This window comes from Strix aluco, chromosome 22 (genome assembly GCF_031877795.1).
Source record: "Strix aluco isolate bStrAlu1 chromosome 22, bStrAlu1.hap1, whole genome shotgun sequence".
Lineage (NCBI taxonomy): Eukaryota > Metazoa > Chordata > Aves > Strigiformes > Strigidae > Strix > Strix aluco.
In genome coordinates this window covers 2,585,282-2,603,298 of record NC_133952.1, presented here as the reverse complement: position 1 = coordinate 2,603,298, position 18,017 = coordinate 2,585,282, and the positions used below count along the sequence as shown (strand labels likewise).

The following is an 18,017-nucleotide window of genomic DNA, read 5'->3' as shown; positions in this document are numbered from 1 at the left end:
CAGCAAGACAGAGGCTCAATAAAACATAACCGTCACCAAACACCCTCAGCTAGTGCCTACAGAGTTCTCAACTACTGGACTGTTTTTCAATATAATAAGTATTTTCAGAGATACAACTTATCTTTACAAGTCACTGTTCCAGAAAGATATTGTTGGCATTTTCACTAGCATTCCATACCCAAAACTCAGCTGTTCTTAAACTTTTTGTTTCAAAAAAATCTCTGCAGCTTGATACCAATGTAAGATGCTGAAGAAACGTGCTGATGAAGTTTATCTTTTATTGCAGAACAAGATAATTGATTCCATTTTCAAATGCTACACAGAGCACCTGGAGTTTATGAATAAACATTGGTACTGTGTTTTTAGAACATTTTATTGGCCAGAATTGACCCTTTACTATTAAATAAAGCAAATGCTTTGCTAGCAGTTTTACATATTATTAAGATTTAATCAGCTTATTTATCTTTGCAAGCATGTGGGTTTTGTTTTTTTCTAAAGCCCTTCCCAAGGAGAAAGATGAGGATAACTTCCAAATTTTTATCCAGTCATAGTAACAGAGAACATATTGTGAAGGCAAATTAAAGTACTAGAGCAAACATCACTGTCAAAAGAAAAGAAGTTTCAAAAGAGTTATTAAGACTTTAACATTCCCTAAATATTGCTATCCCACGTAACCAGACTTCTCTCAGAGCTCCCCTTATAGTAGCTGGTATTCCAAACCAAGGACCTCAAAGAACAAATGTCAGACCTTGTCATAGCATCGTTTACAAATTCATGAAACACAAAGTATTTTAGAAAAGTAATTTCAGCTAGCTTCTGTCTCAAAACCTCCCTTCACACGACTTCAAAGCCCTTTCACTTCATTGTGAAACTAGGTCTCTTCTTTCTCTCTTCTGGTTCCAGGGTCATCTCTTTAAGCCCCTTTAACATTGCTTGTTCAGCTTAGTCCAAAATCCAGTTAAGACAAAACCCATCAAGAGCATTTTATTATCCTACAACCACCTTCTTTTCTTTTGAATGCTATTTTGTTTCTCACGTTGTTTTGTTCATTCTACATTTAAGACAAAACACTCTATGGCTTTTTTGCATGCAGTCATCGTTGTCTGTGTAGTTCACACAACACTGTGAAATAGCGTACTCTACTCTTGTCAAAGCAACTAAGAAACTCTAAAGACTATTCTTAAGAATAAACTGCAAATTTCCAGATCTTTCAGCTTTTTGATATCCAGTTCTATTTCTGCCATTCTCTAAGTTAATATATAAGCCCATTTCCCACTAAGCAAACACCAGCCACTCCAGGCTGAGTACAAAGAATTTAGAGATGGTATCGTTCCATTTCAGAGAAAGAAAGCACGATCCAAAACTTACGTGCTCTGCTCAAGGTCACAGCAACTCAGCGACAGGATTAAGATAAAGATTTAGGACACCAGAATTCCAGGTGCAGAGTTACAGGTAACTACACTGAAGATTTACATACAGCTTTATTTAAAAATATAATAGGATGAATAATGTCAGTCAAAGCAGATACGTTCTCCTGTAACATACAGCTTAAAATAGTGCCAATTTATTTCTGCAAGAATTTGTGCACTATGCAATAGAATTCTCTCACATTTAAATGAAACAAAACTTCTTTGTATGCAACAGGAAGAGGTCCAAGGAGATGAACACTAATCCTAGGAAAAAAGCCATACCGAGACAGTTCACAGAAACTGAACGCTGTAGTTTCATTCTGGATTATTTGCACACACTGAGTTGAAAATAAATCACACAAGCTTATTTCATGCTTGTGCCTTATTGCTTAATATAGCATGTGCTGAAGGGTAGTGCTGCAAATGACAAAGCCAGATGAGCTGCCCAATAGTGTCGAGTGTCTTCTGCAGTATCACAGAGGCAGGAACACTGATACAGCCATAGAAGCAGCTCCAAAGGGACATAGGTCACATTCCCCAGTTGATGGCATATCATAGCTTAACTGGCACATACATGTCTGTCTTCACACAAATAAAACCTCCATTACACTTTGAAAGGCCTAGCACAGTGACTATATTTATACTTATGTTACAGAAGAAACTGTCACATCGAATTCAAGACAGAACTCTGCCTCAGCACTTTGCCTCCGTTCTCTTCAAGTTCCACTTTATGCACAGGCAGAAGAACCCAAACTCCTTCACAATCTCTAAGAATTAACTAAACACACTAACGGAACCCAGCCTTCAGAGTCATTTCATAAATGCAAGTTATCATTCAGTTAGACATGCATATACATAACCTGCTCTACCTATTGTGCGGCTAGAGCTCCTAAAATGCTTTATTTGTGAACTCCACATCCATACAGTCACTCACTAATCTTTTAAGGAGAGCTTCCTTTTAATGAACAACTTCAAAATGGTTTACCAACACTGCGGAAACCTTTACACCTACATGCAAGACACTGTCTCCATTATCACAGGCAGCAACGAGTTCAAGTAGCTTCTCTGGATCTCGACCTTCAGTCACTTGCTGGGTAGGACTCACGTTTCAGTACTCACTGCATGACAATTAGTAGCTGAATGCATACAACCCTTGATATCTTTCCCATCTGTAACATCATATATCCATATGATAAGCTCATATCTTGAAGTTAGATATACTTTTAGAGTTACAACTCAGCCCCTATGCATTCCAAGCAACTCCAAACTCTGAACTGCATTTCTGACAGCATCCATAGAAATTCTTTAAACCAGATTTCCACATTCCCTTTGTAGTCTTTGTTGTTTCAACATCAACAGGAAGTTCTAATTCCTGCCAACATGACTGAACTCACTAACAGTCAGGAAACAAAAATCCTAATGAAGCCAAGGGCATTAAAATATAGGACTTCTCTGAAGCAGACTAAAATTTATGCAACAACCAGTTTGGCTATTCCTCTATTTCTTTTACACTAAGTCTTAGGCATTTAAATTTACAGCAGAAATATGAAATCCAGGGGGGGAAAAAAAAGGGTTCCATCCTCTTGTGTACTTTTCACCTATACCGTAAATCAGCAAAAGCTTACTAAGTATCTAGCATTAAAAAAAAGTTCTTTGAAAGAGCAAGAACAACAGGTAAGGTCAGGAAAATATAGGGGAAAACAATATATTTTTACCTATTCTCACTCTTAATAAATGGGAAATTTTTATACAGATTTAGTCATATTACAAACACAGAAATAACAAGCAGAGACTATTTAATATATGATCTATGCTCACTGCAAACTAGCACAATTAAGTATCATGAAATAATACATTTTTGTTTCTAGGCATGTTCTAAAGGCATTTAACCCCATTTTAAAATAAGGTTTCTAGAAGAAACTGTAAGCTTGATATGGATGACGCTTCTATTTCTGGGGTTTTAAAAGAAGTTACTGAATTTCTAAATCAAGCAAACCTCATGCAAAAAGTCACTACTCAAGTTCCACACTCCCTTTTTTCCAAATTATCACCATAGCTGTGAAGAATAGGTAGCAACTAAACTCATGCTTACCTCACTTTCTTTTGAATATGTTACTGTGTTCTTGAAGGCAGGCTTCTCAAGAATAACACACTCACTTTGCTGAACTCACTCAAGACCCTTCCAGAGGCTGAAGTGCTTAAGTGTCTCTGCCCTTAACCTAATTCCCCCTAATCTTGTTGACAGGTATACCTTGTAGATAATTCTCTTCTTGCTAGGGACAACAATATGTGTACTTGCAAGGTAGTTTACTATTCTTCACTACTCCAAACGACCCAAGTCTCTAATCTCTTCTTACAAGTTACCTGTAGAAAAGACATTTTGTTCCTCTGTTTCCTACACAGGAAAACCAAGAATTGACTTTGCCTAATTTGTTACTTGCCATATTTGATAAAACTTCGCAATTCAACTATGTCAAAAGGACTTATGTCACTCATCTCAAAGTAACAACTTCTGGGTTTGTTTTTCTCTAAACTACACGAGCTATATTCCTACATAAAAGGAAAGTTATCTATGTCCAGGCAGTCAATTATATGTTGAACAGCTTTGCCCAGAATCTTTGAACTCAACAGAAAGCCTTACAAAATCTACAAAACTTCCACATACTTCCTGCAAATAGAGATATACTTAGGATCCAAGCATAATAATTCTAATTTAAAGGTAAAGCTCACTACTCAGAAAACAGTGACAGAACAATTCAAAGGCTAATGAACAACTCAAATTCACTCATTTCATTGTTACAACTCGTCCTGTCCAGAGCTCAAGCTGTTTACTCAATTAAGTCCCCTTACTGAAACCAAGGTATCATTAATACCATCACATTTATAGGTAGAGTGATGCTTGCCTACATTATAAGACAAATGGGAAGAGTTGAACACAACTCATCCAAACATATATTCTTGGGTTAAACACGATTTCTCTCTGAAACTACCTGGTAACAGCAATGAGGCAATGCTTACTAAACACTTTGTTACTTCATTTTCTCATACCTTCCCTGTAAAAAAGAATAAAAAAGGATGGAGTTTTCCATCCTCTCCTAAATAGCCTGTCCTGTGAATAATCTCTACAGATTAGGAGAGGAGAACACAGATTTGAAATCATTGCTATCACTAAGTCAAATATTTAAAACTTGTATCTCTTGATGTCCAAGCTTTGTTTGCTACAAGATATTTTTACTACACATTACTACTGCCAAAAAGTAAAGTAATCCCACCAACGCATTGCTGATGCAAAGCAGGCCTTAAAGTTGTATTGTTAGAGTATTACCCAACTACAGTAATTTCAGAAGAAGGTTAGCCAAATCACCTTTCTCCAAAATGAATAGGCTGTCTGATATTTGTTCCCTCAACATCTTTCCTGCTAATATTCATCACTCCAAGATGTACAAAACAGCCAGAAGAAAAGCAAAGCACATCATTTGCAAGAACAGAGCCAAAACTTTACAGCCTTAATAACGAGCTCATGTTATGCCTACCAGACAGTCTCATAGCAGGTCATCTGATTAAATGAAGCTGTGCTAATCTATCAGATACCATAAATCCTATTAGCAACATGCACAGCAGCTTGTACGTTTTCACAATGACAAAGGAATTATATACAATCCACTGTTAGTTCCTATGTTTTGACATCATACTGGCTTTGAAAAGCTGAGAATTTTATTTCATCAGAAGTATATATTGATGCTTATTTGATTTCTGTTCAACAGAAAACACAGTAAGATAAAGCAGAACTGCTGTAGAACAAATTTGAGGTGTTCTCTCTCCCATTTACATGATTCAAAACAGAAGACAAAAAAAATTCAGGGGTGCCTTCTGATCCTGAAGCACATACATCTCCAGATATGGTGATCACCAAAAAAAGGTGTAATTTTAGAAGTCAGAAATCATAAAAGAGGTATACAGGAACACAGTGTAAGAAATATACAGAATCACACAAGCTTCTGTGATACAAACTTTATTTGAAGGAAAAAAATACCTTGTAGAATATGTACTGAATAGCTCAAAAACATTGACTTAAAAACCAGCACTGGTTAAAACAAAAGGTTATATAGAAAATAGGACAGAAAATATGGGAAGTATCATACTGCCACTGAGTAAAAGCAATGATTTGTCTACAACTGGGAACACTGTGTTCAGATTCATTTTCTGCTCTTCCAAAAAAGAACACGGAGGTGTTTAGGATTGACCAAGGTAATCAGAGAACACCTCAGAAGACAGGTTTAGAGAAAGAGACAGGAGCTAGCCTGCTGCTTGCTTTTTGAAAAACAGGTAAATATCTAGGAATTGAAAGTAGCAAATTTAACTGAGCAAATACTTTCTACACAACATACAGCTAACTAGTCATGTTCCTCACAGACTAAGGGGCTTCACAAGAGGCAGAAACATTCGAAGTTATAGTCTGGAAGGTAATGAAGGTTTCACTATTCCTAGAATATTAGTAATAATTATGAATAACACAGAATATCAACTCTAAACTTTTAGGTTCTGTTTAAATAATACTGACACATTGAAAAGAACATTCTGACAAAAGCCACTTTGCTCACAAGAAGTTTGGCCTTCTTTTGTCAAACATGGCGGATAAGTAATTTTTCATTCAAGAGAGAATAACTGTTCTCATCATTTTATTTATTACAGTTCCCTGCCCTACTGAGATGAAACAGTTTCATCTATGGTCTCCCTCTGCTTTGCCACTTCTATTTCTGAAAGAAGGCAGGCACTAACATTTATTATTTAGCAGGTTTCCTGGCCATTTTAAAATCCTTCCTGTTGACATAAGAATACACATGCTAAAGTGGAAAACAGGTACTATAGGCTTGCACAGATTAACAGCTAAAAACCTGAAGTTCACCACTTTTTAGAAATAGCATGAGTTTCTCAAGCACTAGAAAAAAGAAATTACCTTATTTCTCTACTTACATTTTCTCTCACTACAGTAGAAAGCCAACTTCTGCTGTCAAACATGTAAATTCTGGAAAAAAAAAAAAAAAAAAACCAAGAATCAGTACAATTATCAAGAAATAACACTAACTTCTTAACAAATCAAGCAGAAGTTAAAATACTATCAAAGCACAGACTATTTTTTGTTAGCTAACTTTAACAGCCAGCTTTTCTTCATGAAGGAAATGGGCATTGCTTTAATAATACTAACATAACCAACAGACTTGCTCATGTCAAGAAGCTTTTAAGAGTCTTTTTCCAAGAAAACTCTGGCAATCCTCAGTTCATTAATTCTCCTCCCATAGTGATACGGAAGTCCATACTATTCGAGAGTTTAGGATTGTAACAAAACATTGTCTCACTCACACAAGACTAATTTTCACTGCACTACAAAGTGTCCCCCCAAGTCTTCGTTTTCAAAACATTAAAATTATTTCTGCTTAATACTGTTCTTGAGGTACACTTGCTTTCTAAGCACAGGTAAACATCAAGGTATCTATTTTATCAAAAGAAGTTACATAAAACTCCTACTAATGAGCTCAAGTGAGAGCACAACACTCTTCTAGAAGAGTTACAACTTTTCATCACTAAAGATATTAAAAAGTAAAGAAGTAAAAATTGGCACATGAAGTAACACACGCAGTCTAGAAGACTGTAATGATTTAACATAAAATTGGCTTCGTAGCAAGGTGAAAAAATTTCTTGTAAGAAATTTCAGAACATTTTTTTCCTCTGGCAGCACAAAGTAATATTTATAGTTCACCCCAAGATTTGAAACACTGACAACCCCTTATACATTCAAAACATCTGTGATCTGTCTCTATCGCACAGCAAGACGAGGGCTATGGGTAATGTCAATGGACACCTGAGTGTACATCTTCAAAGTTGCTGCATCAGGACAGTGGAAGATTATTCTACGCACAAAGCAAGAATGTACTGAAGCAAAACAGTCTTAAATCAGAAAGCCAGTCTACAACTTCATATACTTTAAACTGAAATGCTTACGTGTAATGCGTCTTTCTGATTTTACAGTTCACTATCAGCTGGAAAATTTACAAACCACTTCAGTGTCTGGTATGGAGGTTAAGCTACTTAGGATATGGATCATCCTCATCCAAACTCATTTATAGATGAACAGTTTAATACTGTGATTATGAAACCATCACAGTGTAAGCAGTTTGGTTTGTTACTGCCAGAACAACACACTTTTAGACATAAAACAGTAACTCACACTTAGAAGCCAAACTCCACCCCCCTCCCAAAGACACAAACACATGACATGACCATTTTAAGTTCTGAAAAAAGATCAACTATATTCAACTTTCAGAAGTCTTGACAGAAAAATTTGCTCACACTGCAGAGATAATGAAATCTAATGAAATTCTGAAAGAATTACCTGAAACGTAAACAAGTAAAATTACGCTGGAACACTAACAGCACACAGAATACACAATAGCAAAGGCCAAAACACACACCATTATTGTCCTGTGCTGCACCCTCATTAATGCAGGAGAGGTGTTGCAGATTTCATATGCCTTCTGCAAAAAAGAAAAACAAAAACAAAACAAAAAAGCTACTTTAACCAGCCTGCAAGAAGAGTAAGGAAGCATAACAGCAAACTTTTCCACAAAGTTTAGTTTATTTTTTAAAGCAGGTTAAATTTTCAGTTAGGTATGCTGAAAGCATCCTGTGATGCTTGCAGAATGCAGTCCTGGCAACTGAGATATTTTCAATTCTACATTAAAGATGGAGCTCATTTAAGAACAAAAGTAGACAAGCTACTTAAGAAAAAAGATCTGCATTGCCACAAGCTTCCATTTTTAGCTAAAATGTAGCCTGGTAAAAGCAACATGAAAATTACAGGCCAACTCATTCACCACACCACAGTACTAGTTCAGCAAAAAAGAGTTCTTATAACCAGCTTCATACACTTTGCCTTAATCAGCCCTTATAACCCTGCTTAGCCAAGAGCTTGAGGTTCTCAACATCTTTAGAAAGTGGGGTTTCTAAAACAGGAGAGAACAAGAAGTACCACAGAATACTTTAAGCATGGTTCAAGTGGTTAAACCATTATACCAAATCACCTGGAGGTCAGCCAGCCCTTCCCACTATTGGTGTACCCTGTGTCCCCACATTCCCACAGCCTTCTGCTCTAAGTAAAGAAGCACTGCAGTTTGGGCTAAAAAACAGTAGAGTAACTCCAGAAGACAAAAGCATCATAATTTCTGGGTGAACCTTCCGTACTACAAGTACCCACTAACTGCTGTCAGCCTAATATTCTTTTTTCTTTAAAGACATTGAAGTAGTTACACTAGGGTGACAACCCAGCCTAAAAATTTATCTCAATTCCAACATCTACCAGAATACAAGTCTTCACATGAAGACTCTTTTGCAGATGAGTCTACAACTCTTTTACACAAAGCTGGGGAGAGCAGGGAAGAAAGGAAGAAAAAAGGACTTTGAAGAGTAGAGAAAGCATTTAGAAGTATTTTGCTTTAACATCATCGCAAATCTGAACAACCCTCCAAAATTAAACAAGTTCCTAAGAAGATTAAATACATTCAGTGTAGCCCTCTCCAAAGCCATTAGCTGTCTAAACATGTTTTTCTTGACCTATGGATTCAATAAGAGACTTAAAACCCAAATATTCTGGATATTAATTCCACCTGCACACCATCTTAAGACTGTTTTACACATGCATTGACTAGATGCCAAGGCCAATATTTAAACTGCAGCAAAAGCATTCTAGCTTCTTAAAACACACCATCAATTCATCCATAACCTGACACGAGGCCAGGCACAGCACATCAGACAAGACACCTCCCCACCGAGGGTCTGGCTCAGCCCCAGGACAAGGCTTTGGGGGTCCTGGCTGACCGCAAGCTGAACATGAGCCAACAATGCTCCCTCGTGGCAAAGACAGCCAACAGCATACAGCGCTGCATCGGGAAGAGCATCACCAGCAGGTCAAGGGAGGGGATCCTTCCCCTCTACTCAGCTCTGGTGAGGCCACACCTGGAGCACTGTGTCCAGTTCCATGCTCCCCAGTACACGAGAGACATGGAGCTACTGGAGAGAGTCCAGGGATGGGCCTTGAAGATGATTAAGGGACTGGCGCATCCCTCCTCTGAGGAGAGGCTGAGACACATTCAGCTCAGGGGGAGATTTTATCAATGTGTGCAGTCTTCTGTACACACACGTGTTTCGAGTGGCTTTATCAACATAGTTTAAAACATATCTCAACCAACACTAGTAAAAACTAGTTTCTGTGACCATCACACCACTTGAATCTTAAAAGTTTCTTGCATAACACATCCCCCTGCAAGAGTGGCACATAAGGTTTTATCCAAAGCACTCAGAGATGATTTCACTGAAGGGGAAGAAAAAAAACCAAAAACCTATTAGCAAACATCAATATTACTATTAAGGTAAAACAACAATTTCAAATAAAGATACTTCACTGCTCTGGCGTATCTCCCTTACCAGCATGCACCCATCTGAAGGGGATGCACCCTACACCCAGCAAGGATGGCTGTATGTAGGCAGGCAGTTACTAATTTAACATGCAAATGCTTCCATTCAGGTACCCAACACTTACCACTGCTATAACGTATGAACTACACCGTAGAGATAATGTGTGTGAAACCAGGAATGGCAAGTTAGTTTATTAAAATTATTTCTTATGTCTACATAGCTGATCATTATCACAGAACAGTATCTTGATGCCCAAGAGATTACATGACCTTTCCAAATCACTGCCAACTACATGAAATTCCAATGATGCCACCAGGCAACAGTAATTAGAAATCTGAAATTTAAAGCCATGCTTCAAGATACAAACCAAAACTATCCTCAGTCTGATGGCTTGATCCTAACTTATCAACATAACCAGTTCTATCAGACAGCTGGAAACTTGAAGTCATGTTTTGATATTTACATGTGTTATGTGCTCCTCCAAGAGCTAATTCTAGTTCAGACTTTTCTTGAGCAGAGATCTGTATTCCAGAAAGCCTAGTCTTTGCTGTCACCTCCTACAAGAGCAGCTTTGAAGGACAGCCTATAGAAGTATGAAATAATAATTACAAATTCAGAAATCTAAATATGCTCAAGTGAATGGGTACAACCCCGGCTCATTTATTTGATGTCTTCTTTCCGGGAATCATCTGCTGCATCTATAATTTCCAAGCACATAAGCTTTGAAAAGCAAGTAATACCTTACTAACAGGTTTGCAAAACAGATTAGCCCAGTAGGGACAATGCTAGATTGTACAACTCCTTCGAAAACTTACTGAAAACACTTCTGTAGTCAAAGGCTAGCATGGCTGGACCGTTTCTGTGGGAGGTATTGGCTGCTTCTTGTGTTGAAGAATTGCCAAGTTTCCGGCTGAAGCAGTCATTGTGCTCCGTAGACATTTTTCCATATATTAGTGTGAAGTACACACAGAACAAGCCAGTATCAGGTCAGTAAGCGTTAATGCTCATTACACAACAGTTACATTAGCTGGTTAGAGCGCTAACAAATTTCCATTTTCAATATAGCATGCAAGTACAAAATAATAATTACACAAGCTAAAAATACCTGTAACTGAACCAACTGATTCACAAATGCTTCATTATTACTTATAGCTCAATTCTTGAATTACAGGTCCCATTTTAACTAGGCAGCTTTCTACAAGGGTCAACGATGTTAATACTTCAGAGATTTTGTGCATAAAAAACCCCTGCAGAATACCCGGTAATGCAAGATTCTAAAAAATTTGTTTTGTTTCCTCTGTCCAAAGATGAGTTTTTCTGGTAAATTAAATCCTTCACCTGTTTCCCATGCACAAAATTTTGAGGCAAATACATTCAAGCTCTGCTCATGACTTAACAGTATAAAGTTGCAGTGCTATTAGGAGCTATGATCTTTAAGATTACCACTGACATGTCCTTTCCCCCCTATTTCTAGTAGTAGAAATCTGGAAATGCTTTCCTCCTGAAGAAATTAGTGTACTTTTTGTGCTCTGCTTGACATATGTAAAAGACTGCATCAGGAAAAAAATTTTCTCATAGCTGCACAGAACACAGGAAAACTGCTGGCTGAAGAATAAAGGTCAGTTCTAGGGTCCTTCCAAAGTTCTGGCTACATTCCTTCATCTTGTAACCTTCATTCACACAAACCAGCACACGCAACGGGCAAATCCAGGCATTGCATCCACTCGAAACAGCTTCTGAGCAGTCAACTTGGCCTTCTATCAAACTGCCTTCAACTAAGCAGCGAGGACAGCAGTTTTAGCACTTCAGAATCCCTCCCCCTCCCCAAAACCACTAAACCCATCCACCATAAATAGCTGCTAGTACTCAGAAAAAAAGAATAATAAAATGTAAAAATAATTAAGCTTTTATTTCAGAAAATTCAGGGGAGAAGCCAGATATTAATAAATCTAGAAACCTTGTGAGACCTTGCAAAGCCTGAATTCAATAAGGCAGTTTCACATTACTGTGTTAGAGAAACGCTGCATTTTTGTCTCTTCCAAAAGTGTTACAGAAAAAAAAAAGAAAAAAAAAAAAATCACAAAAAAGTTAACTTCTATGTGCAAATTCCCCACTATGCCAGAGGTTATTACCACACAGTAAAGCAACACAACATCTACTGAAAATCAACAAACTCTAGCTATATATGCATAATCCATCAGCTTCTGCTTGCATGCCTAGATTTTCTAAGACCTGAGGACTCACTCCCTATGTTTAACAAATATTTGAAAATTAACCTTTTGGATAGTTTACAACTTTCTCAAAATACAATACTCATCAGCAGACAACAATGCTTAAGATCATGGCAGGGACACATGCTTGCAATAAACAGCTCTGTAATGAAGTAGCCTGTCTCCTTCTGCCACCAACAGTGAACAAACTCAAGCTGTCTTCATGGAAGAGAGCATCCCTATGTTGTCAAACTACATTTCCTGATGCTAATCCCATGACCTACATTTAAAAAAAAAAAAAATCATACTGATGCAATATTTAAGCATAAAAATCTGGACTGTAACAGGTCACTTCATTAATCCTTTCTAAATGCATCTGCAAGCTATGTGCATTATTTAAAAAAAAAAATCCTAAATCTAGGTACAGCAGAGAATTTATGTAAAAAAATAAAAGAACTGATTATTACAAGTTTAACAGATGCGTAAAGCCAAATGCTTAAAAATCACACTTTTTAAGAGGGGTCTTAAGAGATCTTTGAAGTAGTTCACGAATATTAATAACTGTTGCTTCTTTAGCAACCCAAGTCAAAAGATTTCCTAACTACATCTCTTCTGCCTTGCTCTGAAAGCAATTCACATTTAAGAGCATTCCAATACCTCCATGGTAAGTGCTGCGCATCAGAAGCTAACTTGTTTTAAGAACAAAAATTACTGATATTTAGTATGTTTTCAACCAACTTATTTCTTAAGAATGTCAAAAAGCCAATACTTCGGGTTTTAGTCCTTTGTTCAAAGTTATCTATATGCAATTACTCCTTCTGAAGAGCAACACACCTGTCGATAAACTACATCAATTTTATCAAACTGGCCAGTGATGGTTTTGGCTGTCTTCTTTCCTGATCTTGCAACTAAAAAAAACCCACAATAAAACCACCCCACAGTAAGTCAGGAAAACTTAGAATTTATGCTTGTGCCTAAATTTCTAGCTACACTTATCAGAAAAATATTACTGAAAATGGTCACTTAATAAAGTATCCCCTTACCCAAAACCAAGCAATTTTGTTGTTACCTACTACTAGACATCTCCCTTCCTACTGAAAAACAAAATCCAGGCTGCATTGAAGGAGAGCATATTACTATTAATTAACCAACACAGAAATGACTAAGCATTTATTACTAGATGCTTCTATCTGCAGAGCCTTACAGTAACTGAACAGTTGTTTCTTACTTCAGCTGTCATTTTTCATTGCTTCCTTCAATTTTTATAATTAACCTCCAGTTTTTACTGGCATTTTTACTTCATTTGTAAGCTGACCAGAATCTCCATTTTTCCCTAACCAAGGCAGAGCACATGCCCAACAGGGATATCACAGTCCTACTTTAATACTAACACCACTGACATACACCGTATTTCTCACTATTTAGAACTATTATTATTGCCATGATCAGAGAAGTACCAACAAAGGTAGAAATATGTAACTAAATATTGCTGGATCCAAACACCTTCTTGGTAGCACACAACTAACTATTCATGAGCTGCAGAAATAAAAACTAGGTCTCACTGGCTAAAAAAAAACTAACCACTTTGCACTTTAACCATGTGAGACAAATCAAAAAGGTTTTAGCTACTTTGTCATGCCCACTAATATGAATCAACTAGACTTTGTGCCATTTGTCCAGATACTATTGTTCCTTCCTTTTCTTTTAAAAAAAAAAAAAACCCAAACATCTCACAGTAACTATTCCTATCCCCTTGGAATTGTGCTGAAGTTTAAGTTTTTGAGGAAATACATTTTTTGACATAAGACCTTTAGCATCAGGAATGCTTAAGACCTTTACTTAAGAGGAGAAAACACACACATAGCAGGAGCTATCTAGAAAGCTGCTAATAACGAGAACAGTTTCATACTTTGGATTTCAAAGTGTTAAGGAGGCTGAAGAGGAAAAATACAATGGTAAAACTATAGCACAAATCAATCGGATATAGGAAGGTTGCCTGGTATGAGGTGTTATCAGCAACATGTCTGCAGAGAAGTTGAACAAAATAATGCAACACCACCACGCCCCCCTGAAACAAAACAAGAAATCCATTATTTCTTCTCCATGGGACCTAAAGTTCTGCCACAGTATCAGGATATTATCTTCTCAGAAAATGTGTAATCTCTCATCTCGATCAGCTGAATCTGATCAGGTAGCTGGTTTGGGGCAGTTCAGAATGCAGCTATACACAGGCCATTTTCTCTGAGAAGCTAGAAGTGGAGGCCCACTGTTGTAGGGCCCATTTACACATCATCCCAGTGTGCCAAATCAGTGACAGAACCATAAAATAGCAAATGAAAACAGACTACACACCTAAAGATGTTGACCTTTACTAAAAAGAAACAAGCATACATTAGAAACACTTTTATTCCGGTATCAAACCAAGTTTGCAATCCACAATTTAAGAACGTGCCCATCGTAAACTGCAGTCCTATTAAGAAACATAATTCTTGTCAATTCTCATGACATTTTCAAAGATTGTTTTTTAAAAGTCACCTTTGGGTATACCAATTTTCCAGTAGGTCTTCAGTTCATTCTCTGTGATTTAAATGTGTTCAAGAAATCCTCATGAAGATTGATGTATTTCTCTATCATGATGATGATGAGCTGCTCAAGCTCTCCCCAAATAATCCACAGCAGGTGCTGAGGAGAACACAGCACAACTGGATCATGTTGCACCAAATTCACAAGCAAATTAATGGCTAGATGCAAAACCTGGCACAGAGGTAGGTGATTACACTATCTCCTGTTACCAAAATCCCCAAGATAACAATAAAATACATCAGGTGGATCAACGGCAACTGTCTGGGGGTTAAAGTGTAAGAGATGAGCAAGTATTTTCCAAAAGCCTGAACGATACTTCTTAGCTCTGCTTGCCAACACATCTGTATTGGCACAATCTTCTCAATCTTGTTAAAAATCCTGTATTGTTTCAGATACTGCTGATACAGTGACATCAGCAGGTACATGAAGATCTTCACTACAATATTTATTATATTAGAGGAGGAAATGGGCTATGTGATCACTTACAATATAAAAAACAGAAATAAAAATAGCAAAATCAGACATGAAAAATACTAATAAAAAATCAGTAAGACAGTGTACACGCATAAGCACAGAAAATCAGTAGAAATTCCTATTATTGTATTTTGTATTTCTATAAATTTCAGCTCAACTGTTTGATCAACAGAAGCTGAATCATCCATTTCATTTTACATATGCCAGCTAGTAAAGAGTCAACTGAGTCAAAGGAGAATCAGCAGCTTCCTATTTACACCCTTTTAAAAATACACAACTGAGTTTCAGAATGCTACATTTAGCAATACTACTTTTTACATCCTTAAAAATCAAACCATTTAAAAAATTAGAAGAAATAGCCAATCAAATGACATACCCTCATTCTTGAGCTAAGCGAGACATTTACAGCTATAACGTGGTCTTTCGTGGACAATTTTTGCTTCTGAAAAGCATCCCCCTCATCCATGCTTGTAGGCACAGACTTTAATTGACATACTCACATGCTTACATGTCTCACTGCACTAGGGCCCTCAAAACATTGATGAAAAACACATTATGTTTCCAGAAGCAGCAAGATCATTTATATTCTATCAAATCTGATCAAGAGTTCCACCAAAATGCCCTTCACTGTTAGAATGGAACCCTGAAAGAGTACTTCAGCAACACGGATTCTTCTTTCTGCTCTGACTCAGAATGACTGAGAAAGTAAGCAAGTTTTACTGTATTAAGCTTTTATAAAAATAAAAACCATAATAATAATTTAAAAAATCTAATAGAAGCAGAGGTGCTCCATCTTAGAGAAAGGCTGGACAAGACTTGATAACTACCTTCTGACCATAGCTACTATCACATCCTGCCTCAACAAAAATATGGTAGTGAAGACATTTGAACAAATTACCTGCTCTCTTTGTGCCTCTGCTACACAGACTGTACAAAAGAGCCTCAGAGATCATCTAAAAGAAACATATTAATTCTTTACAGCTGTGTTAAAAATCTTATCCAAGCTTCAGCTAATTGATAAAAAGAATATTTATTTCACTGAAATAAAAATTCAGGTGTTCAAACAGCACACTGATCTTCAGTAAGAGCTTAACAGAGCACTGTTAGAAAGAAGTTAAGCTACACCATGAAATCACTGTTTCCAGCACCAGTCTGAAGCTAAAAATTGTTTCAGTGGACCTTAAAAATCAACAAAGTGTATTATATGCATATAGCAGATAAAAGAATACTCAGTCGAGATTAAAATGTGGCATGACTTCTCTAATCTTTTTACCCAAAATAGACTGAGCAATACTTTGTTCTCTAGCCCCGCAATCAACATAACCGATCTTTAATCAATGTGCAAGCAGTTCCATTAGTTTTGATAGCAATGATTTATACCCCCAGTAGCTCATTGATTTCTCCCAGCAATTGCTGTATTTTTCTGTGTACTGTTGATACAAAAATCAGTTAAGGTACAGAAGAACAGGAACAAGAAAAGCAAGGTTGACAGACTGAAAAGTAGAGTAACACAGGAGACCGTGAAGCCACTAGACTGAGAAGTGGCCTTTGGGAACAGACAATGCAACAATGCTTAATGCTGATACAAAAGGTGAACTTCAAGTACAACCCAGGGACAGCATCAGAACATAAAGCACAAAGGTACAACAGGAAATACTTGCTCTCACCCTTGGACATTCTTCTTTCCATAGTACTGCATTAACCCTCTTAAAACTTCTGCCATTAGTCTTTAAGTAGCAGTTGTATTCCTCTAGATAGTACGCATCTGGTTAGGTGATCGAAATGAAGAGGAAAGTATGATAAAAAGAAAACAAGTAAAGTACTACTAGGGTTAGGAGCCAGGGTGGGAGTTAACTAAGAAAGACAAAACTGAACACATCAGAAGACAATCCCATTTACTTCAGGGAAAAAAATACGTGCAAAGTGAAGTCACAGGCTGTTTAACAAAGCCAGCAGCCAGTAAGGTTAGTTGAAATCTGTAACTCTAAGGTCCTTGATTCTCTGCACTCCCCCTGTATACAACCAGGGCTTCATGTTTATTTTGAGCCCCTGGACACTGCTGTTGTGCAAAACGATGTGCGTTTTTGAAGGGGGGGTGGCTTTGAGTTTGTTTTGAAAACAGAAAGCACACTGACTGCAGTAGACAATGTATCAGCTTGGTCCTTTAAAAATAGAAGGTGAGAGAGCTTTGAAGACAGGCCACTTGCACCTTAAACAGAATATTAAGTATTCCGACTTGGGAAATCACAGTTATTGTTGTTTCAAACTCCAGCTTCCACCTCAGCTTGCTTTTTCAAGTTCCTTCCTCTGTAAGAGCTGAGCTGCTCATTAACTAGAAGCCAAACTATCACAGTTTTGCGGCGCAGTCCACGGCAATAAACTATTTGCCCATCTTGGTTTCCTTAACATGCTAAGCTGTGAACTGGCAATGCAGCTGCTGAACAGCAGATGTCTGTGCCACCTTTGTGACAGAGGGCAGCAATAACTGGCTTCTCCAGAGCAAGCCCCTACGCATTTAATTCACAACAGCAAGGGTATGGAACAAAAAAATTACTAGAGGATAAATTAGTCTGAGAAATCAAAACTAAATTACTTGAATCTCAATTTCTCCATGGTACGTATCTAGGTAAACAGGCAGACACTGCTACTAGGTGACACAGCTTAACATCCCCTCTTATCTCAAGAAAATCTGTTCAAATGCTTTATATCTGATCCCCAGGGTAGCAAACAATTCCTGATTTAGTATGAGTTCTGTCTTTTACTATGAGCTAAAGGGAAAAGAGCCAGACTAGAAGTGAACATGAAGATTACTGGGCATCTTCCCACATCTAAGGACTTGATTTCAAATCTAAGATTTCAAAAATGAAGAACT

General features: G+C 37.3%; 1 protein-coding gene across 6 annotated transcripts in view; it reads right to left on the bottom strand.

The window, feature by feature from the left end:
- The window catches only part of GNB1 (G protein subunit beta 1), a 45,385-nt gene that overhangs the window by 17,793 nt on the left and 9,575 nt on the right, over nucleotides 1-18,017 (bottom strand). For 3 of the 6 annotated variants that reach the window (XM_074848471.1, XM_074848476.1, XM_074848472.1), the window contains exons 2-3: nucleotides 7,880-7,942; nucleotides 6,384-6,435 (exon numbers count right to left, since the gene is read on the bottom strand). The gene's annotated coding sequence lies outside the window, so the exon portion shown is untranslated. Of the gene's footprint in view, nucleotides 1-3,501; nucleotides 3,678-6,383; nucleotides 6,436-7,879; nucleotides 7,943-18,017 lie in introns of those variants that run through there. The other 3 variants (XM_074848473.1, XM_074848475.1, XM_074848474.1) reach the window with 2 other exon arrangements.